Source organism: Rhincodon typus, chromosome 40 (genome assembly GCF_021869965.1).
Source record: "Rhincodon typus isolate 14 chromosome 40, sRhiTyp1.1, whole genome shotgun sequence".
Lineage (NCBI taxonomy): Eukaryota > Metazoa > Chordata > Chondrichthyes > Orectolobiformes > Rhincodontidae > Rhincodon > Rhincodon typus.
Window position 1 is genome coordinate 15415449 of NC_063371.1, and position 23584 is coordinate 15439032.

At 41.9% G+C, this 23584-nt stretch overlaps 1 protein-coding gene across 1 annotated transcript in view; it reads right to left on the reverse strand.

Moving 5' to 3' along the window:
• The window catches only part of LOC109930129 (calcium-activated potassium channel subunit alpha-1-like), a 457675-nt gene that overhangs the window by 198900 nt on the left and 235191 nt on the right, over positions 1-23584 (reverse strand). The gene's annotated exons all lie outside the window — the stretch shown is intronic.

The window sequence follows — 23584 nt, forward strand, 5'->3', positions numbered from 1 at the left end:
CCATACCCACAACCAATAAAACTAACGTAATATACAAAATACTATGCAAGGACTGTGAGAAACATTACATAGGCCACTGGAAGAAAACTGACAATAATGATACAGGAACACCAATTAGCCACCAAGAGACACAACGAATTCTCACTGGTCTCAATACACACGGACAAAGAAGGACACGAATCGGATTGGGACAACACATCCATAACAGCAAGAGCCAAACAGAGACATGCCAGGGAATTCCTGGAGGCCTGGTATTCCAACCGGAACTCCATCAACAAACACATTGAATTAGACCCAATGTACAAACCACTGAAAAACAGAACCGGAAGTAATGCCAACCACCCCAGCAAACCAAGACATGTAAATAATAAGCGGGACACAACACCGACACACTGACGATGTTACCTAGCAGGATGACAAAACGTCTGCAACCAAACCCACCGGCTCAGCGAGCAGGTCTACAACCTCATACAGGAGGATATAGATGGGCTAATCAATGGCAAATAGAATTCAATCCGGATATGTGTGAGGTGAAGCATTCAGGCAGGACATAAAAGGCTAAAGAATACATGATGAACAGTAGGATCCTGAGAAGCACCAAGGATCAGGGGACCTTGGTGTGCATGTCCATCAGTTCCTTAAGGTGGCAGGACAGGCAGATAAAGTGGTTAAGAAGGCACGTGGGATAATTGCCTTTACTAGCTGAGCCACAGAGTTTAAGAGCTGGGAGTTGATGCTGGAACTGTATAACATGATGGTTAGACCACAGCTAGAGTATTGTGTACAGTTCTGGAATCCACTTTATAAGGGGGATGTGATTGCACTGGAGAGGCTGCAGAGGAGGTTTGCCAGGATGTTGCCTGAGCTGGAGAGTTTAGTCATGAAGAGAAGAGCCAAACTGGGGTTGTTTTCCTTACAGCAGAGAAGCCTGAGGTGCGCTATGACTGAGATGCATAAAATGATGAGGGGCGTAGACAGGGTTGACAGGTAGAAACCTTTCCCCTTGGTGGAAGGATCACTGACCAGGGGACATAGATTTAAAGTTAGGAGCAGAAGGTTTAGAAGGGATGGGAGGACATACGTTTTCACCCAGAGGGAGGTGGGAATCTGGAACTCACTGCCTATAAGGGTGGGAGAGGCAGAAACCATCATAACATTGCTGAAGTATTTAGATGTGCACTTGTGATGTCAAGGCATACAAGGCTATGGGCCAAATGCCCATAGAATAGTGAGGGAGTTACTTTTGATCTTTGCAGATTCAATAGGCTGAGGAGCCTCTTTCTGTGCGGTAAACTTCTATGACTCTGTAGGAATAAAAGCTCTATATGAATGTCTAATTTAAGTAAGGAAGTAATGGGTAGCAAGAATGTCACTGGACTAGTAATCCAAAGACCATGCTAATGCCCTGGGTCAAATCTCATGGAAGCAACGGTGGAAATTATTTTCAATGAATTAATAATTCTGGAAGTGAAACCAGTCTAAGTAATGCTGACCAGGAAATTATCATTAATTGTCATTAAAATGCTCCTGGTTCACTCGTGCCCTTTTAGGATGGAAATCTGCTAACCCTCCCCCTAACAAAGTGATATCCATCAAGCCACTGTCAGAGTTTTGCAACCGTTTGATTGTAAGTGTTGATCAGTAGCAAATTCTGGGCTGTTTTACACCCTAAGATCTTAGCTTACACAATTTTATTTTACGCAATTGCTTTTTGAGAACAGAACCTTTTATCCTGTCACATTCAGTGTAGATTCGATAAGTGAAAAGAGGCATCTGCAAATTTGAACAGTGTCATAGCTCACGTTCGATTAAGGTTAAACTTCAAAATCAGGATAAGGATTAGCATCAGGATTAGGGTTAGAGTTTTAGTTCAAGTTAAGTTTAGGAGAAGGATTCGATTAGGGTTGAGTTTTGGTTTGAATGTTAGCATGAGGTTCACTTCAAGGTTCAGTTTAGGGTTAGGGATAAAATTAAGGTTATGATTAAGATTAGATTGGGATAGAGTTAGGTTTACGATCAAGGTTAGCATTCAAATTGGATGCAGCTATTGTGATTGCAGAGTCATCAAAAACCTTGGAATAATATTGCTGGATGAACATGAATCCCACAAGGTCCATCTTGTCAGGTTAAGTAACATTTCATGTCACACGTATGTACAGATTTGTGTTAGCTTTCAAAATCATATGTACTTAAAAAACATCACAGCCCTAAAACAGCACATGAGACCCATCAGATACTGTGAGGAACAAGGTTCATTGTGGAATGTGCTCTAAACTAGCTCATTTGTGAGAGCGGGAGGTATAACATCACTTTAAATTACCATTAAAAAAAAGAAATTCAGCTCTCTAAACAATCTCAATGTCGAATCATTCTTCTCTCCCAGTCCATTACTGCCACACATAATCATTTAGAGAGACACAGCTATAAATTTGGTGCCCATCTTTCAGCCATAAAGTTTAATTAGGCACAATTTATTTCAGTTGTAATAAAAGCTGCCAAAATGAGAAGTGATAATAAGAACTACATCGATGATGTGTGTGTGAGTGTTGGCTTGGGGACACATAGATTAATTCCAGCTCTCATAAAATAGTGAAACTTCCATCGCAGCTTGGATTTGCTTAATTCATCTTGTTCTTTTTTTTGAGTGGGGAAATTAAGTACATTTCACAGAATTACACTGAATTTACAGCACTGTAATAGGCCATTCAGCCCACTTCATGTTCATGCTGAACATTAGCCTCCTCCCCTGCACTTTAAGTTATCGCATCAGCTTCCCCTGAAATGCATCCACATTATTCATTTCAACTCCTGCCTGTGGTAGTGAGGTCCACTTGCTCAGTATTCTTGAGAAAGATTTGTCTGAATTCCATGTTGGAACCACTGTCATTTGCAAGGCAGGAGTTGACCTTTGAGGTTTCAAAAAATCTTTCCAAAATATGAAGAATATAAAATATGGCGTTTGAGTGATGGCGTGGATGCTTGCTGTTTGGAATATGGAAAATTTCTGTTTGACGTTCTGTTCTGTGTGCGTGTGCCTTAAATGACCATTTTTCTTCTTGACAACGCATCCATATTACCTGCTAGGGTATACTCCCAAGGTGAGTATAACCTTAAACATGATTTTCTCAGCTAAAAAAATTACGATAATTTCTAATGCGAGTGTCATTTTCAACATGCCTTCATTCATTGAAAAATGGGAAGGCCTACTTACATGCAAATTATTAGCCTAATCCTGCAAAGGTTAACACTAAATCAGAGGATTAGATGGAATTTAAGGACCAACGAAGAATGACCAAAAAAAAAGAGTAAGTACAACATGAGAGAACTAATAATGAGCTCGTAATATAAAGAACAGATAGTGTTTAAATAGAAAAAGATTAATTAACATTAATCTGGAGAGAGAGCCTAGGGAATGGTAATGGATAGCCAGGGAACAGTGAAGGTATTGAACAAGTATTTTACGCTTGTCTTCAATTCATTTAGGTAACTTCCCAAAGACAAGTGGTGAAGGGGAGAGGGGAAACGAAAATAATCACCATTCCCAGAAGAAAGGCGCTGGTAAAACCTTTTTAAACCTGAAGTTAAGTCTCCAGGAACAGATGGCATGCATCAACAGGGTAATAAAAGAAGTGGCGGCAGAGAGAGTAGATGCATTGCAATCTTTCAAATTCCTTTGATTCTTGAAGAGTCCCAGCAGATTGGAAAATAGCTAATGAAATACATCTATTCAAGAAAGGAGGCAGAAAATAATACGCTAGTTAGCCTAACATCTGTCTTAGAAAATGTGGGAACCCATTATTCTTGAGATTAGGGCAAGATATTTTGAAAATTGTAAAGTGATCAGGTAGAATCAACTTGGTTTTGTGAAAGGGAACAAAAACAAAGTTGCTGGAAAAGCTCAGAAGGTCTGGCAGCATCTGTGGAGGAGAAAACAGAGTTAACGTTTTGGGTCTGGTGACCCTTCCTCAGAACTGATGGTGGCTGGGAAAATATCAGTTTATATGCAGAAAATAGGGAGGTGGGTGGGAGTAAACGATAGGATAGAGCCCAAAGAGAGAGAAAGACAGTTGGACAGACAAAGGAGTTGCTAACGATCAGGCTGGGAGGGTGAATAGTTGTTAATGGGGACTGTTAGTGACTAACAACAGGAGGTGTGTAACAGGCTATGTGGTAACAAGGCCTGGTGTGTGGCGTGGGGGGCTGGGACATGGGAGAGTTTAGGCCCTAAAATTATTGAACTCAATATTGAGTCCGGAGGGCTGTAGGGTCCCCAAGCGGAAAATGAGGTGTTGTTCCTCCAGCTTGCATTGGGCTTCACTGGAACACTGTAGCAAGCCAGAGACAGAGATGTTGGCCAGAGAGCAGGGTGATGCATTTACTCCCGTTTACTCCCTACCCCACCCACCTCCCTATTTTCTGCATATAAACTGACGTTTTCCCAGCCACAATCAGTTCTGAGGAAGGGTCACCAGACCCAAAACATTAACTCTGTTTTCTCCTCCACAAATGCTGCCAGACCTGCTGAGCTTTTCCAGCAACTTTGTTTTTGTTCCTGATTTACAGCAGTTCTTTTGGTTTTTTTTGTGAAAGGGAAATTGTGTTTAATTTTTTGGTGTTTTTTGAGGAAGGCAGGTGGTTAAGAGGGATCCTGTGGATGTGCTGTAACTGTATTCTCAAAAGGCTCTTGATAAGATGTCACATCAAAGGTTACTGCGCAAAATAAAAGCTCAAGGTGTAAGAAGCAATAGATCAACATTTATCAAGGGTTGGTTAGGTAATAGTATACAGAAAGTAGGGATAAATGTGTTGGAAAGGTATAACTCATGGACTGCCACAGGGATTTTGCAGTGCTGGGGCCTCAGCTATTTGCAATCGTATCAATAACGTGGAAGTGGGCATCAATTATACGGCAGTTATATTTGCCGATGATGACACTAAGAAAGTAACTTATTGAGAGATGGTAAAGACTTAGATAAGTTGAGTGGGCAAAAAATTGGCAGAAGAGTGTAATGTGAGACAAAGTGAACTTGTCACTTATGCATCAGTACTTGCCAAACATTTTTCCACTGTCATTGTATTTTGAAGCTTGAAAATTGTCACAGCCTCTCAGTGAGCAGGAGGGAAGAGGAGGCAACCTATGAGAGGTAGGGGCAGAAGGACAAAACAGTGAAACTTGGAAATGACTTATCCTGTATCCCTGAAAATAGAACCGAGGTCTGCCCAATAGAACAGAGAACAGGGAAAAGGGGGGAAATATTTCTTTTAGAGGGTCGTTGGTCTGTGGAATTCTGTTCTGCAGAGAGCATTGGAAGTGAGCTCATTCAATTTATTCAAAGCTGAGTTTGTTAGATTTTTAATAGAAAAGGGAGTCAAGCCAGACAGGAAAGTGAAGTTGCGACAACAACCAGACCAGTTAGTATCTTCTTGAATGGAAGAGCAATCTATTGTATTTGTGGCTACCTTATCCACACATCCTCATTTGGTCTTCATGATAAGCAAAAACATCCTTTATACATCTACCTTATTGGACTAAAGATCTCTATCAGGTCACCCCTCAGACTTCTTTTTCGTAGAGAAAAGTGTCACAGGCTTCAGTCATTCCTGATAATTTCCTGAAACAATGCTCACTGGAGACCCCTCGAATCTTCCAGAGCAGTTTCATCAGTCAAATTCCTGAGCACCTACGCTATTCATTAAAAGCAGACTCTATGGCAGTTTCACTTTTAAGATCGCACGAGCCAATTACTTGGAGTCAGTTGGAGTCTAATTGCTTTTAGGAAATAAACCATTCCTGTGGTTAATTTGAAGGTATTTGATATTACTGAGGGAAAAGTCTCTTTATATTAGAAATGATTGACCTGCCTTTCCCAACCCCCAATACACAAAAAATATGTGACACAGAAATTTGCATGCGTAATAGGGTGGCATCTAAAATGTGACAGTGTGATGCTGGGGACCATAGATACAAGTGAAAAACAGCTCTATCCTGATCTTGAACAATCTTATAAAGCATGAAGAGAAAAGGAAATCGTCTGATGAATGAAGTTGGGTGGTGGACAAATAATCAGACCCTGACCTCAAGAACTGGTCTGATACCTTTGTAAAATCAGTTTAGGTGGAAACGTTATTCCCTACATTAATTGAGAAGTCTGAAGGATCCCAGTGCCACCAATGGAGGGATGGTGTAAACATGGTATGACATGTTGACAGAGGCAGTACCCCTATTATAGCTGTGAACATAGGCATTTGTTCAGGCAAGAATTGACAGGAAATGCATACAGCTGCAAAAGATAAGAATGAGATTAGAATAGAGGTGAACAATTATTTGGGCTGCAGGGCCCCTAAATACTTTTTCTTCAGCTGTTGAGGGCTACGTTGCATAAAAATAATTATGTTAAAAATGACTCCCAAAAAATTTGTCTGGCATTTGTATGAAGACCCCTCCTTTGGTTAGAAGTTAATTAGATTTAATTAGAAATCATGGGTTCCCCATCTAAACTATTATCTGTACAGTACCTTGAAAGTGTTACATTTAAACTTGCAGTACATTAAGAAAACTTTCAAGAAATCAGTTAACATATACGTACATATAAATGGATGTGATGCTAGCAATTATAGCCACTCAGCTGAATGGTTTGCTCAGCCATTTCAGGGATTAGCACATTGCTGAGGGTCTGGAGTCACATGTCAGCCAAATGGGTAAGAATGGCAAATTTCCGTCCTTCAAGGACATTAGTGAATCAGATGGGGTTTTCACTACAATCGATAACAGCATCATTGTTGTCATTACAATGACTTTTAATTCCAGAATTATGATTTAAATTTAAATTCCACCAGGTGTCATAGCAGGATTGGAACCCATGTATTCAAAGTATTCGCCATGGCCTCTGGATTAATAATCCATTGACTGCACCAGTATGCCATCAGCTTTTTCCAATTAATCTGAGGTATTAGTTTTTACTTAAAGATAGCAAATAGACAAAAAGGGTGGAATCTTATCAGGATATGAATAAGATGGGTTATGGTGAGATTTGTGGTAGAATCACACGTGAAGTCTGGCGAGGCCTATTTGGACATCAGGCGTATCTTGTTCAATCTTTTATGTTTTGACAAGCAATGTGACAAGTTCCTTGCCAATTGACAGTGAGTTGTCAGTTAATGTGGATTAGACATTAACTTGCTAACAGCCATTAATATTCACCTTTCTATCTTACCAAACTTAGGAAACAACCTGGATTTTGAGAAAACTCGACAGAGAATTCAGGCCGTGCACCTGGCGAATTCAGCTCCCTGATCAGTCTGAAGGACATTCATGTTGGAAATAGCGCACCAACATCTCAAGACACGCTCCACTGTCTCTGGCCACGTGCACCCTACATCCATGGGCATTGGCATCTGACAAGTGCCAGTATTTAAAAACAACCCTCATGGTATACCACAGATCCACTTACAGGCCTCTTCTGCACTTCAGTGCTGTACCTTGGATTGCACTGACACTCTCATTGTAATGCTGCAGCGAGGACACTGTGTGCTCAGGGACACATACCCAGTTCAAGGACTAGACCAAGCTGCATCTCTAGGCTCTTCACTCACTCTCATAGCACTCACTCACTCTGAGCCCAACTAGATTCTGACATCATCCCTGCCTTGCACTGTCTTACCTTTTTGCACTTTGCCCCCTCAGCCACGATACTGGGCACATATCACTTCTGTCTTGCTTTGCAATTTAGAGCAGGCATAAAAGAAAGAAGCTTGTCTGGTTGTCAGCAGGCTTTGGTCATGTCAAAGGTGGGGTCCCAGCTCAGTAAGCTGAGGGCAGGCTCCAATACCAGTCCAGGGATTTGGTATCAGTCAACTGCTCAGGGCGGTCAGGGTCAGGATGTTCTCTACGTAAGGGGTTAGGAGCCAAATGCTGGGCAGCCCACCACTGATCTTGACTCCTTTTGTCCTGCTGGGGGCTGCTTTCTTCCTGGAAAGACTGAGAAGGGAGATGAAAGTGGATGGCACAGCTGTTAGGTTTGCTGCAGTTGAGGAGGTGTTCCAAGCACATGACTAAGCAATGCAGGGTAGGTAACACTGGGAGTCTGGATAGGTGACAGTGAGTGAGGGACAATGTTGCAGGCAATACTGAGAGTGGTAGAGTATGAGCCTTGGTGGGAGCTGGGTACAAGTACCAGAGACAGAGTGCATGTGAAGAATCAGAGAGAGGTTGGTGGCACTTACGCTAGCAGCATAGAGTAGGCCACTGATCTTCTACTTACAGAGCTGGGCATTTCTCCCAACCAGGTGAGACTGCTTTAATGCTTGGCAACCTCAGACCAGGTGTTATGGCATCCACTGCTGGCCCTTGGGGAAGAGGAAGTCCTGTGTCTGAACCATCCTATCCAGCAAGACATCCAGGCCAATGACCATAAAGCACAGCACCAATTTCCTCCTATTTGCCATGACCAAGGCAAATGTCAGGAACCAAGCAGGACAGCTCCAGACCAACACTGGTTGTCTGGATGCATAATGGCCTTTTCAACATGGCACAAGTACAAGGGATGCCAGTAAATGCTGGGATATCACTCAGTGGTGAGTTGTTCTAGGAATAGCAAATGGTAAGATGGGGCTACAATCAGATATGAAGTACAGGTGGACTAAGTAGTTAATGAGGCAGGTTTGGTCAGATACAGCAAGCAATTTTGCTTGGCCTTGTGGCAGAAATCCCTCCAGAAAACTTCACACAACTTTGTCAAAAAACTGTAGGATTCAGCCCATATTTTCTGCCAATGTTGTTTTTGTGTTATGATTATGGGATGAAATAATTATTGATCAGGAAACCATTGAAATGAGAAATAAAACTGTGCGCTAGATCAATGAAAATATTTGATAGGCACAGCTGCTGGTATATTTTATGACCAAACTATACTGTATCTACTGACACTTACACTTGTTTATCTATTGAGGTATTTAGCCTTTTCAGTGAATCAGCAGGAATCAGGTGCCAAGTATAAGGTGACTTCTGTTGGAAGTCTTCATGCTGCTCTCACAGTGTCTCCTCCTCACTTATGGCAAGTGCACTCCTTTCCCAACTGGAGAAACACTGTCAGGCTACTTCCTGTTGTCAGGCATGACAGATTATTCTGTCAAGATAAAAAAGCAGGCTATCTGAGCTCCTTTCCCTCTTCTCTGATTCCCACTCCCCTAAATATTTCCTCGACCCCTCTTGTGGGTGGTTTGACAAATCCTTCTGGAGGCAATACCACTTAATGGCCAGATGTAAAGCCCCCAATTGCTGGAGGTGGCCCTTGGATTTCCCTTGTATGGATTAGAAGGTACACGAATTTCCACAGCATCTTTTACCACCTCAGGACCTCCCATCGTGCTTTACAACCATTGATATACTTTTGAAGGGTATTCACTGCTATAATGCAGGGAATGTGGCAGCCAATGTGTGAAAAGCAAGCTCCTACAAGCTAGAACAAAGGAAGGACCAGGTGATAAGTTTTAGTGCCACTGGTTGAGGGCTAAATATTGGTTAGGACTGCTCTCCTCCTTGGAGATGGGATCTTTTATGTTTATTTGAGTGCAGATAGGATCTAATTTAATGTCTCATCTGAAACAGAGCACTATCAACAGTGTAACACCACTTTAGCAAGGTGAGACTCAGCCCAGATATTTTGCTAGCGTCTCCTAAATTGCAATTGAACAAATGACTTTCTGAGATACAAGAAAGAATGCACGAACACAGCAAGTCTATATTAAATATTAAATAAATAAATATTAAGATTTTTTTTAGCATCCCACAGATACATAACAGGCGTCCTGTTTAAAATTCACATCGATATGCCAACTCACCATTTTGGTTTGGTCAGGCTTTTGGTCTCAGTTTCAGTGAGGAGTCCATCTGAAACAAAGCTTCAACATCACTGTGGCAAAGTGGGAGAAGGTGTCCCCTGATGTTGCCAGACACTGCTTACGAATGCATGTCATGGCTCACCTGTAATTTTTTTGGTTGACAGTTCCTAGTCTCCCATTAGCCAGCTGTCTGAGCTGAATCACTTTCTTTATGACCTGTGAGTTTGTGGCTGTTATGGTGATTTAGAAAACAAACTATCGGGAGCTGACAGATAATTAGATGCAGAGGGACAAATTATATTTCATTCCAGCATCTGTGAAACACAGTGAGACTGAATGCACTCCATTTGTAGAATGTTTTGTGCTTCTCAGCAATACTAATATGAGACAGCCATAAAGGAAATCAAATACCTTTAATAAATTGCCTTCCATGTACTACAACTCCACAATATTTTCTTGTAACGATGACATTTTGGCAATTTAGAAAACTGCATGTCAACACGACGGATTTTCTTCCTCTTTGATTGCTTGCCAGATCTGACTATAGGCTAAGTGAACCTCTCACAGTGAAAACTGTGCCTTCCACAAGTCACAAGCTGACCCTTGACCTCTATGGTACATTGTGATCCAAACTGGAGCCAATGTTCAAGGTGCAATCAGCATCTCCTGGTGTACTCGAATGCTTTAACTATCTGTTCAGACACTCCAACCTTGTGCTTCTAATGTTTTCCTTTTTTAGCTGAGGATTCCCCCAACCAGTGGCGCATTTTCTGAGTCCTCAATTGTTCCTCATTTGCATTTTCATGTCTTTCTGCTCCCACCCAGAAATTGTTAGGATTCTTTTTGTTCTCATCTTCCACCTCAGCAGTCATTGGATCATCCTCTGCAGTTTCTGCCAGTGCAATGCCACAACTCAGGACATCTCTCCCTCCCTTCCTCAGTCAGCAATCCAAAAGGGCCATTCCCTCGACAACAGTCTGGTCCGCTCTTAGCCACTTGCTTCATTTCCACACAAACACAGGAGGTACAATACCTGCTCTTTTACCTCTTTCTGTCTCATCATCCAAGGCCCCAAACACTCCCTCAAAGTGATTCAATTTTCGACTCATACTTTTTTTAATGAAGTAAGCTGTACTCAATGTTTATGTGGTGGTCCTCTCTATTCTAGGGAGATGAAACGTAGACTGGGCCACTGCCTACATTCAAAAGGTAAGAACTGAAAGAACTACTGTAAATCAGGAACAAAAACAAAATTGCTGGAAAAACTCAGCAGGTCTGGCAGCATCTGTGAAGGAAAAAACAGAGTTAATGTTTCGGGTCCGGTGACCCAGTTTTGAGGAAGGATCACCGGACCTGAAACGTTAACTCTGTTTATTCCTTTACAGATGCTGCCAGACCTGCTGAGTTTTTTTCAACAATTTTGTTTTTATTCAAAAGGTAAGGTCTGTCACCTATCATTTCAAATGTCAATCTTTCTGTCCTTGTCCTCCCGCACTGATCCAAAGAAGTTCAACACTCACTTGAGTAACAGTACCTCAGTTAAATGGACACAACAGTGAGTTCAATAGTTTTAGACCAAAACCTCTGCCCCCATTTTGTTTCATGTTGATGCTGTTTTATTTGTTTCTTTCTCGATTTCTTTGCTCTGTCTTCAGATGGCTGCACACCTGCGATCCAAATCTTACTGATATGGAGGTGCTGGTGTTGGACTGGGGTGGACAAGGTCAGAAATCACACAACACCAGGTTATAGTCCAACAGGTTTATTTGAAAACACAAGCTTTTGGAGCCTCAATCCTTCTTCAGGAATTAGTGAGAGAGGTACCATCAGACACAGAATTTATAAGTAAAAGATTAAAGGGTCACACCACTGATGAGGATGTACTAAACAAACCTAAGATGCTGTTAAATCTTTAATTAGTTATTCAGTTAGTTAAAACCTTCTAACTGATTAAAGATTTAACAGCATTTTAGGTTTGTTTATTACATCCTCATCAATGGTGTGACCCTTTAATCTTTTACTCATAAATTCTGTGTCTGATGCTACCTCTCTCACTAATACCTGAAGAACAATTGAGGCACCAAAAGCTTGTGTTTTCAAATAAACCTGTTGGACTGTAACCTCCTTTATTCATTCACAGGATGAGGGCATCACTAGCCAGGCAGCATTTGTTGCCCATCCCTAATTGCCCAGAGGGCAGTTAAGAGTCAACCACATTGCTGTGGGTCTGGAGTCACATGCAGGCCAGACCAGGTAAGGACGGCAGTTTCCTTCCCTAAAGGACATTAGTGAACCAGATGGGTTTTTTCCAACAATTGACAACGGATTCATGGTCATCATTAGATTCTTAATTCCAGATATTGTATTGAATTCAAATTCCACCGTCTGCCGTGGCGGGATTTGAACCTGGGTCCTCAGAACATTATCTGGGTGTCTGGATTAACAGTCCAATGATAATACCATGAGGCTATTGCCTCCCTGTTGCCTGCTGGTGTCGTGTGATTTCTGACCTTATTAAGACCCATTTTTTGCTTCTTTTCTGGCCCAATTATCATTCCCTTTGTTTTTGCCCCATGAAACTTTTTGTCATTTAATTCCACTCTCCTCCATTTATAGATATTCCCTTTTTTTCACACCTTCCCTCTTTTCGCTGCCTGAAAACCTATTACATTTTTAACTTTTCTCAATTCTATTGAAAGGTTACAGGCCAAAACCATTAACTCTGCTCCTTTCTCCACAGATGCAGCCTGACAAGTTAAGCGTTTCCAACCTTTTCTGTTTTTATATTGGATTGGTCTTATTTGGTTGGAAATATTGGGAATTGTGACACAAACTCCTCATTCTTTCTCAGCTTCAGCATGGTTGACAATTGATAAGAATAATTAATAAGAATAGGAGATATGGCCACTTAAGCCAAATAAGCCCTCCGAAAATTAGGTTGGATGTTTTTTACACAACTTGTCTAGTTCAGCATCAGCTCTCCAGAAAGTGCTTCATCTTGAAATCAATGCAGACCAATTACAATGGTTGTTGCTGTCAAATCATTAGAATGGCACTGTCATCCATCAAAATCAAATCCTGCTTCCTTTTCGAAGAGGTACAAAAGATAATGAACTTCAAATTATAATTAAAAGTAACGGAAACTTATCCAGGAACTGGGTGCCACACAGTCATGGAGAAATCTGGTGGATGTTGCACCTGAGGTAGCAGCAAGCTGGATGGGACACCAATAACCTGATCTCAGGCTTTGAGCACATTGTCAGCCATGACAACGAAACATGTGCTTTCCTCGACCCTAGAATTTCAACGAAGGACTAGCTGTAGGGGTGTGGGGCAAAGAGTAGATTTACTAATTAAAACAAAATCTGCACTCATCAAGACAGACAGAAGAATGCCAAATTTCAAAGGGAACAACAAGTTATATTGCAAGAGAAACAGGGCTTAATCAGCCAACTGCTTAGCCAAGGTGTCGCCAAAGGAAACACACCAGGGAATAATACTCCCCATGCTTTTATTTAATTGAAAAGGCACAACAACTAGACAAAATGTATTTTGCCTAGAGGGCCGGGCCGGGCCCTGCATGTTATCTATGTAGGTTCCAGCAAGCTTAGGTCAGCCACATTGCAAGCCTGACTGATAATCTTACATCGGCGATTAGTGTAATTGTTGACACATTCAGGATTTTCAGTAAATGGTGAGCAATCACACTGAATGCTGGACATTCGTGGCCAGTTGAGATTCTGCTCAATGTGACTATGGGGCATTCAGTTATGGTAGCACCATTGAATGTCAGGGGGCAGTGTTTAGATTGCCTCTTATTGGAGATGGTTATTGCTTTGCATTGTGCAGCGTGAATGCTACTTGTCACTTGTCAGCTCAAGCCTGGATATTGTTCAGTTCTTGTTTCATTTGAACATGGACTGCTTCAGCATCTGAGGATTCACGAATGGTGCTGAATATTGTGCAATCATTGGTGAACATTGCCACTTCTGACGTTATGATGGAGGGAAGGTCTTTGATGAATCAGGTGAAGATGGTTGGGCCTTGAACACTGTCCTGAGGAACTCCTGCAGAGATGTCCTGGAGCTGAGATGACGGACCTCCAACAACCACAACCATCTTCTCATGTGCCAAGTATGACTCCAACTAACACAGAGTTTGCCCCACTGGCTGGAGACTTGAATCTGTGGTACTGGGGACCTCTGGAGGATGCCGAGATGGATCATCCACTGGATAGCTTTGATGCAATGTATTTGGGCATCAAACTTGCATTGTAAGCAAATAGCATCGTTCAAATTTACAAAGTTGCTCATAAGGTTAATATTACAGCATGAGAGCTATAGGCATCCCAACATGCGCAAACACTGGTGAAGGTAGGCCTGTGGTAGACAAAGCAGAGAACCCAAAAGAACACTTTTCAACTGGCACATCGAGGAAAGGGAGTTTGTTCGAGTGCTCCAATTGGAAGATGAAGTTGAGCAAATATAATCAAATATAGCTAACATATTATCTACATACTGGAAATTTGCAAGGCATAGGAGGTGAGGTGCTGTTCCATCAAAAATGCAATATTTGTAGAACCTGACAAAGTCTTTATGCGAGCTGGGCCTAGAGACGATCCCACAGCAACACCATTTATTTGGGCATTACCTGGTATCGTTGAAGCTGAACACAACTGCACTAGTTGTTAAGTTCCATTAATGCTGATACAGACAATAGACGTCCATCTACACTGCCATGATACTGTGATACTCTGCAAATGTCAATCTCTTCCCTGAGCAGCAGATTTGTGAATAGGCTAGCAACATTGAGCAAACACACGGCCATAGCATTGCTACTGATCTGCAGGTCTTATATCATCTTTGCCAAGGTAAAAGAATCCTTCATTCTCTATCATTCATTCAGAATCAGTTATTGTCAACACATACGTGTGTAAGATCAATTCTGCACACTTTTAAGGACTCAGCATCTTCATTTGATGCTAGTTTACGGCATATAGCTAGATGGAAATGTCAGCATTCCCATTTCCTAGGTCATTCCAGTTAGGGCAACACCTGACCTCTGAAGCTGCAGATATTTCTGCCTGGTCCCTTGTTCTTTTCTATGGTGCTTGGCTGTGCTAGGACAGGAATGCCTGACATTCCCCAGGTCTAAACAATGTCGAGTATAAGAATCATTGGGCAGGAATGTATTTTTTTATATCAATGCGAGGCATTCTAAATCAGGCCCAAGCTTCCAATTAATGTCAGGTCATGATTTGAATAATGTTGGGAAGATTTGCAAATTAATATTTAAGCTGCAAATTAATTCTGGCTGATTAAATGAAATTTACGAGCCATTTCTTGGCTGTCATTTTTTTTTCACAGACACTGGGCAAAGCTGGAGCAGCTGACGTACATGTTCCCAACCTCCAGAGTATTGCGCATCCTTCCAGAAGATCCTCGTTTTCTCTGATCTGCAAAGTTTTCTTTTGCTCCTGTGTGTATGATGTTTTCCAATTGCAACCTGCCACCCCAGTAATGTAGCCTGGGTTCTACGTGAATGCACACTTACACTGAAGAGTGGGAGAGAAACATATGCAACCCTCCCAGTGGAAGCTCCATCCCTCAGATCTGGCAGGAGGTCATATGTCCAGCTGGAGTTGGCAACCTCACAGGAAGGAGGACACTTCTCAGTCTGAGATACTTCCATGAATAGGTCTGAAGGGGTAGATGGAGAAAGCAAACTGTCACTCTCACTTCATGGGCATTCATTTGGCCTGATGATTATTACTGAGGCCAGAGAAACTGAGATCGAATCACTGATGTGAAGATATGCAGACAGGATTTATCAACCCTTCCATCTTCTGAACCTTCCACTGGCAGGTGTCGGTGTATAAATGTGTATATGTACAAAGTACAAAGACACACCACTTCCCATGTCCAAAGTTTAAGCATTTCGGTTTTTTTTATGCATCTTGGGTTGTCTAATAGGTGACCAGGTCCAGCTCCCCAATCCTTCACCTCTGACACCCACCACTTCCTGTGGAGCTGAGGTTCCCCCACCCTCCTGGGTGAGGAGTACATTGTTGCCTTGAGAGATTATTATGCGGCTGTCATCTGTGGGGGATGTAACAGACTGTAGGTACAGCATCGCCTGTTGGTGATTTATGGGCCCTGTCTCGCACCACAAGCAATTTGCTCAGTGTTGTGTGGAGGATGAATGCTTCACTGTCAGCTTTGCCATAACTGCTCCCCCTCCTTCCCATTCCCAGCCATAGCACATAAACAATCTTTCAAAGCGCTGACACCCTCTCATATTTGTTGGTTCAGTAACATAAAAGCAAAGATGGATTGCCCGTTCGCCTTAACCAATTTCCTCTGCTACTTAATAACATTTCAGGGAACTGCCTGGCCCCCATGATTGATCCGTCAGAGGCCTGCATTTCAATATCGAATGAAACAAAAGACATTGTGCTTACAAGGTTTGGCAAATTAAGTGCATTGTAAGCTGTCAGGTAATAAAATGCTGAAATGTTGTGCCGCAGCATCCTGGTTCAAGCTTTGATTTAGTTAAATTACAATGAAGGCAGTTGGAAGAAGCAGACGCCATCTGAATGTTTGTTGTCCGCTCTGGGCATTTTTATTCATCACAGCCAGCAGAACACAGAGGTGAGGAATACGTCCACATCATCGACCTGAGCGAGGAACCAGGCAGGGATGACAAATCTAGGCAAGAGGCCCAGCGAATTTTATAACAGTTATGGAAAGTGCCTGCATGCATTCAGCTGGGAAAATCTATCTCATACTAAATCGCAAGGGAGGAATTATCCTGAAGTGTTCGAAGGGCCTTCACCACTGTACGGGGAAAGGGTTTGGCCCAGCTTTCCGGTGGAAGTACACTGCAGAGATTCAGTAGACAAATTGGAAACAAATCACAAGACAAGAGGCCATTCAGCCCACTCATCCAGTTTTCTATCTGTGCCCCATTGCTAATTATAATGCCCCTGAATACAGTTACCTCTAAAATGTATCCATTTTACATTTACTCCTCACTACAGTAATGCATTTTGCACTTCCAGTTTGCCAGCTTCCTTTGAAGTAAAATTTAAAACATCTTTCGAAACAAAGGAACGCTTGCTTTTCAATTGCACCTTTACAATCTCTGAATGCTATAAAATACTTCCTAGCCAATAAAACATTTTTGAAATGTAGTCACTTTTGTAAGGTAGGAAATGTGATATCTCAATTTGTGCACAGCAAGATCCCACAAGTGGCAATGTAATAATGATTCAGATAATTTGTTCCAATGACTTTGGTTGAGGATTTTATGTGCCCAGTGAAGGGTACAGACAGAACTGCATTCTAAACTCCCAAAAACACGGCACTTCCTCAGTACAGTAATGGGAGCACCTGAATTTTATGCTCCAGTCTCCAGTGGGGGTTTTGACCCCATAACCTCTGAGTCAGAGAAGACAGCGGTCTTCTCCGAGCTGTCACTTTATCAGTGGCTTAACCACCTCCTTTCTAAACCAGAGTGTTGGTGTTTTTAACCTCCGGTGACATCTTTTATATTTTTTCTCTATCCATAGTAGCATAAAGAAATGCATCATATGTTATGCACATCATGATTAGAAAGTAGATGAAGAAGGTTCAAGGGAGTTAGCAGTAGCCCTAGGCTCACCTCTGTAGGGTCAGCTCTGTTCAGCGCAAAGCATTCTCACCTCTGAGTCAGAAAGCTGTGGGTTTTAATTCTCTCTCTGACAGACTTGAGCCTCAAGTCCAGACAATACCGATACCAGGGGAAAGAAAACTTGCATTTCTGTAATGCCTTTCATGACTTTAGATGGTCCAAGCTGCTTTACAACTTATGAAGTACTTTTGAAATGCAGTCACTGGTGTAAGGTGGAAATGTAGCATCTCAATTTGTGCACAGCAAACTCCCACAAACATGAACATGTTAATGACTACATCGTTTGTTTTTCAGTGATGTTGGTTGAGGAATAAATATTACCTAAAACACAGGGAAGACTGTCCCCTGATCTTCGTTAAATAGTGGCACAAGCTGTTTTGCATCCACCTTTCAGAGCACTTGTGGCTGGTTTAACCTTCCATCTGAGATGTGGAGGGGCCGGTGTTGGACGAGGGATGGACAAAATCAGAAGTCACATGACACCAGGTTATAGTCCAACAGGTTTATTTGAAATCACGAGCTATTGGAGTGTAACCCCTTCATCAGGTGACTTCACCTGACGAAGGGGCTACGCTCCAAAAGCTTGTGATTTCAAATAAACCTGTTGGACTATAACCTGATCTCATCCGAAAGACAGTGCAGCTCTTTCTCAATGCCAGGTAGGGAGTTTCAGTCTTGATTTCAAATCCTGTGACCATAATCCATTTCTGCCCTACACTTATGAGTGTGACCTGTTTTCCTTCCAAGTTTCTCTTTGGCAAGCCACAGGAATGTGAAGGCAACTACTCCTTAAAAAAAAACTCTCCAGCAAGCAGAAGCAAATTTTATAATAAAAAAAACCATTAAAAATGACTGAAATTGGGAAAAGGATAAATTAGATTTTGGTTAGGATTGATGCAGTGCTGTAAGGAGAACATGATTCGTTGTGAGGTGAGGCAGCATTTCAAATACTAAACAATTTTGTGTTGTTGCAATATCGCTATTGTTTAAATTCTGATTTCAATGCATAACTACTCTCAGCTGAATTTAATCTCCTTCAATTGTTTTATGTTTGCACTTTAATATTTTTAGTTCTCAAAGCATACAAATTTCTTAGGCAATAATAACTGATCACGGATAATATCTTCCCAAGCAGTGCTAAAAATTTGAATTTAATTGTCAATTTAAGTACAGGTTCTCTGCATGCAGTTTCCTGTTTTACATTAAATAGATTTACATTGAATTTACAACACAGGAACAGGTCATGCATCCCACCTGGTCTCTTCTTCAGTTTTAGAGTCACTCAGCATGGAAACAGACCCTTCAGTCCCACTACTCCATGTCGATCATAATCCCAAATTAAACTAGTCCCACCTGCTTGCGCTTGGTTCATATTCCTCCAAAACCTTCTGATTCATATACTCATCCAAATGTCTTTTAAACATTGTAATGTACCTGTATCCACCACTTCCTCTGGAAGTTCATTCCACACATGAACCACTCTCTGTGTAAAAAAAGTTGCTGCTTTTTAAATCTCTCTCCTCTCACCTTAAAAAATGCCCCCTTGTCTTGAAATCCCCCACCTTGGGGAAAAGACACCTGCCATTCATCTATCTATACCCCTCATGAATTTATAAACCTCTATCGGGTCACCTGACAACATCCTACGCTCCAGTGAAAAAAGTCCCATGCTATCCAGCCTCTCCCCATATAACCCAAACCTTCCATTCCCGGCAACATCCTCGTAAATCTCTTCTGAACCCTCTCTAGCTTGGTAGTATCCTTCCTATAAGGGGAACAGGAACTCGACACGGTATTCTAGAAGAGGTCTCCCCAGCGCCCTGTACAACTGTAACATGACAAAGGTTTAAGCAATGAAGGCAAGTGTGCTCAACACCTTATTAATGACCCCGTCTACATGTGATGTGAACTTCAAAGAATTATGTACCTGAACCCATAGATCTCTCTGTTCTACAACAATACCCAAGGCCCTACTTTTGACTGTATGAGTCCTGCCCCTGTTGGCTTACCAAAATGCAATATCTTGTATTTATCCAAATTAAACTCCATCTGCCACTCATCAGCCCATTGTCAAGACCTGAGATAACCTGCTTTACTGTCCATTACACCACCAATGTTGGTGTCATCTGCAAAATTACTAACCATGCTTTTCATATTGTCATCTAAATCATTTATACAAATGACAAACAAAATTGGACCCAGTACTGATCGCTGTGGAACACTGCTGACTCCCTCCTAAGTTTGAGTCACTTCCCCTAAAATTCATCTGTGCTCCTAAACTCAAACACTCCAAGTCACAGTGTATTAGCCAAAGCCAAATACTGTGGATTCTGGAAATTTGAAATTTAGGCATAAAATGCTGGCCATAGTCAGCAGGTCAGGCAACATCAGAATGAAAGGCCATTGTTCCAAAACACTGGTCTCCCTTTTTAGGGAGCAAGGGAGATTCTGTGAAGGTCTAAAAATAGCTGCTGTAATCCAATTCTGGGATTTTTATCTAACTTCTGGAGTTTCCAATTTTCACCAAGGCCTTTCAAGGATGTGGGCTGGTTCGGGTTATTATTGGCTGATTGTTGAAGGAGCTGCGCCCCACTGCTTGATTGACAGCTCAGGTTCTCTGACAATGTTTATTTACCCAAATGCAACAGCTTCAAATGTTCGTGGTTTCTGCTCTTGCTACTTTAAAGGACACGGATAATTGACACTTTTTATGTTGTAAAAATATTCATTTTTAAGCAAGTGGGAAGTTATGAATTTTAAAGGTTTTATTTTACATGATCCTTGTGTTACTATAGAGTTTATTGGTTCTGTGGAGTGTTTTGTTGGTGAATGGGAAAAGAGATGTCACAGTTTAGTATGGGGTGTATAATGGGCCATAGGAAAGACTTGAGGTACTGATTTTTTTCCATTTTTGTCTTATTTTCCCAACTTTCCTTTCACTGCCTAAGCAGAATATTCCATTCTATATTTCCCTAGCTGCTGCCAGAGAATCTTCAGCCATAAACTACACATTTTAAATCCAAGAAGATAATAAAGAGACGAGAAAGAAATGACTTCTGGTTATACAAAGAATGCTAAACATTCCAAAACACTTTACAGCGAATGGAGCGCAATCAGTCAAATAAAAGCAAAAAATGCTGCCGATACTGGAGATCTGAAAAATAACAACTGAAAATTCTGGAGAAACTCAGCAGGTCTGGCAGCACCTGTGCAGAGAGAAATAATATTCTAAGTACAATGTAACTCTGCTTCTCTTGCCAATGAAGATGCCAGACTTGTTGAGTTTTTTCCAACACTGGCACAGTGGTATTATCACTGGACTGTTAATCCAGAGGCCCAGGTAATGTCCTGGGGACCTGTTTTTGAATCCTGCCATAGTGTGGCAGGATTTGAACACAATAAATACCTGGAATTAAGAATCTAATGATGACCATGAATCCATTGTGGATTGTCGGAAAGATCCATCTGGTTCACTAATGTCCCTTAGGGAAGGAAACTGCCATCCCTACCTGGTCCAGCCTACATGTGACTCCAGGTCCACAATGTGGTTGACTCTTAACTGCTCTCTGGAAGGGCAATAAATGCAGGCATGGCCAGTGATGCCCTCATCCCATGATTGGATTAAAAAAATCACTGTTGCAGTGCAGGTGAATGCCAAGCCAAATGTGCAAACCAGGTTTTAGAGCCTTAGTCATAGACTCATAGAGTCATACAGCACAGAACCAGACCCTTCAGGCCATCTCATCCATGCTGACCAGGTATCCCAAACTGAACTAGCCCCATTCGCCTGTATTTGGTCCATATCCCTCTAAACCCTTCCTATGCATATACCAATCCAAACGTCTTTTAAATGTTGTAATTGTACCTGCCTCTACCACTTCCTCTGGCAGCCCATTCCACATACGCACTACCCTGTGTGAAAAAATTACCCCTCATGTCCCTTTTAAATTTTTCCTTTCTCACCTTAAACCAATGTCCCTTAGTTTTGTACTCCCCTACCCTTGGAAAAAGATCTTGGCTATTCACCTTATCTACGCCCCTCATGATTTTATAAATCTCTGTAAAAGTTGTCCGTTAGCCTCCAACACTCCAGGGAAATAAGTTCCAGCCTATCCAGCCTTACCCTATAGTCAAACGTCCCAGTCCCAGCAACACCATTGTAAATATTTTCTGCACCCTTTCTAGTCTAACAACATCCTTCGTATAGCAGGGCAACCAGAAAAGTAATAATGACCAGAAAATCTTTCAGAAAGAATAAATATTAGGCAGGCAGGGTCTTGGTTTAAGGTCAACTTTAATCACCACTGAAGCTGCAACATCGCCACCATAGCCACGAGGAACAAAGTGGAAACCACCATGCTGCTACTGAAACCACTGTACCACTGCCAGGAGGAACGGACTAGAACCACCAAGTCAACACCAATGAGCCAGTTGCTGAAACTGCAAAACTGTGAAGGTTTGGAATTTCAGACTGATATCCAGTGGGGCATACACATCTGCTCCCCCCACTGTATTGGTTGGGGGAGCCCAGAAAGTGCTCCCATCAGAGGGACTAACTCCACTATCAATTGACAGAAAGAAGCTAATGGCTCTGCACAAAGGACTCATGTTGTGGCCTGGCAGACTGTCAATCAACTTGTGTGTTCTTCCTCGCTTGCTCACTGATCCCAAAGTAGAGTATGGAGCAATCAAAATACCATTTCATCAGTCCTGTTTTGTGATCTAGGAAATCTTCCCAAAATACTGTGTGTTCTTAAATTAAACAAAGATATGAAGATAATTAACACCTCTGACTGTCATGTGTTGCCACCTTATTTACCACAGGACTTTTAATTTACAACTTAATATTGTCATTGAATTTGAAGCGGGCGAAGAGAAAGTTATGCCATCTGTCACCTTGCCAAAATGGTTTATAGTAGCAATAACTAGAGAGCCAGTATTTCACACTACTTGAACAAACATTGTATTAACTGCAACAAATTCAACGTTTCTGCCAGGTAAGATTGGAATCTCGCTCTATATTATTAAAGAAAATCCTCTGAGTTCTGTAATCCACAGAACAATGAGGTTAGATCAATGTGTTAATTGCCCCCAACTGTCATGAAACGGTTGAGTTACACATGGTGATTTAAATTGAAATCCTTTAGGGTTTTGAATTGCTGATGGCTATCTTTTCGTTTGTCAACATCATTCCAAACCAAATTGGACCAATCATATAAATATTTGGTTACAAGCAAAGTGTCCTCTACTCTGCATGGCTCTGCCCTGATATTCAGATTGGCCATGGTGTAATAATCATGCCTAGTTCCTGTCAACGACATGCACAGTCTTCATTTGCCTGTTCTGCGGCTGAGGACGATTTGGATCTCACAGTGTCTGGCACGTTACCCCAGTCCTGTCACCACCATACGTGGCCCCGCCGGGAGCAAGGATTTCCTGACAGTATCACTCAAGGGATCTTCAGAGCATGGAAGCCTCTCCCATGTGTCAAGGTAGTAATTCATAGAGGGATCTGCTTGAGTGGCACCCCATTCCACCACTACTGCAACACAGCGGCAGCAGTGTGTACCATCTACAAAATGTACTGCAGAAACTCTCAAACTTCCTTCACGAGCACCTTTCAAATTCACGACCACCACCATCCAGACGGATAAGGGCAGCTGATATCTGGAAACACCTGTAACTCCAAGTTCAACTTCATCGCAGAGGCCTGGCTTCAACCTAAATCCACTATTCTTTCACTGTCGTTGTGTCAAAATCCTTGCAGTCCGTCGGTAACAACACTGTGGCTTTACCTGTACCACATAGATTGCAGCAGTTCATGGGCTGATTACAGAGTTGAGAAGATTGCCTTATGAGGAGAGATTGAGCAGACTGGGACAATACTCACTGGAATTTAGAAGATTGAGGGGTGATCTTGTTGAAATACATAAAATTATGAAGGGAATAGATAAGATAGGAGCAGGGAAGCTGTTTCCACTGGCAGGTGAAACTGGAACTAGGGGACGTAGCCTCAAAATAAAGAGGAGCAGGTTTAGGACTGAGTTGAGAAGGAACTTCTTCACCCAAAAGG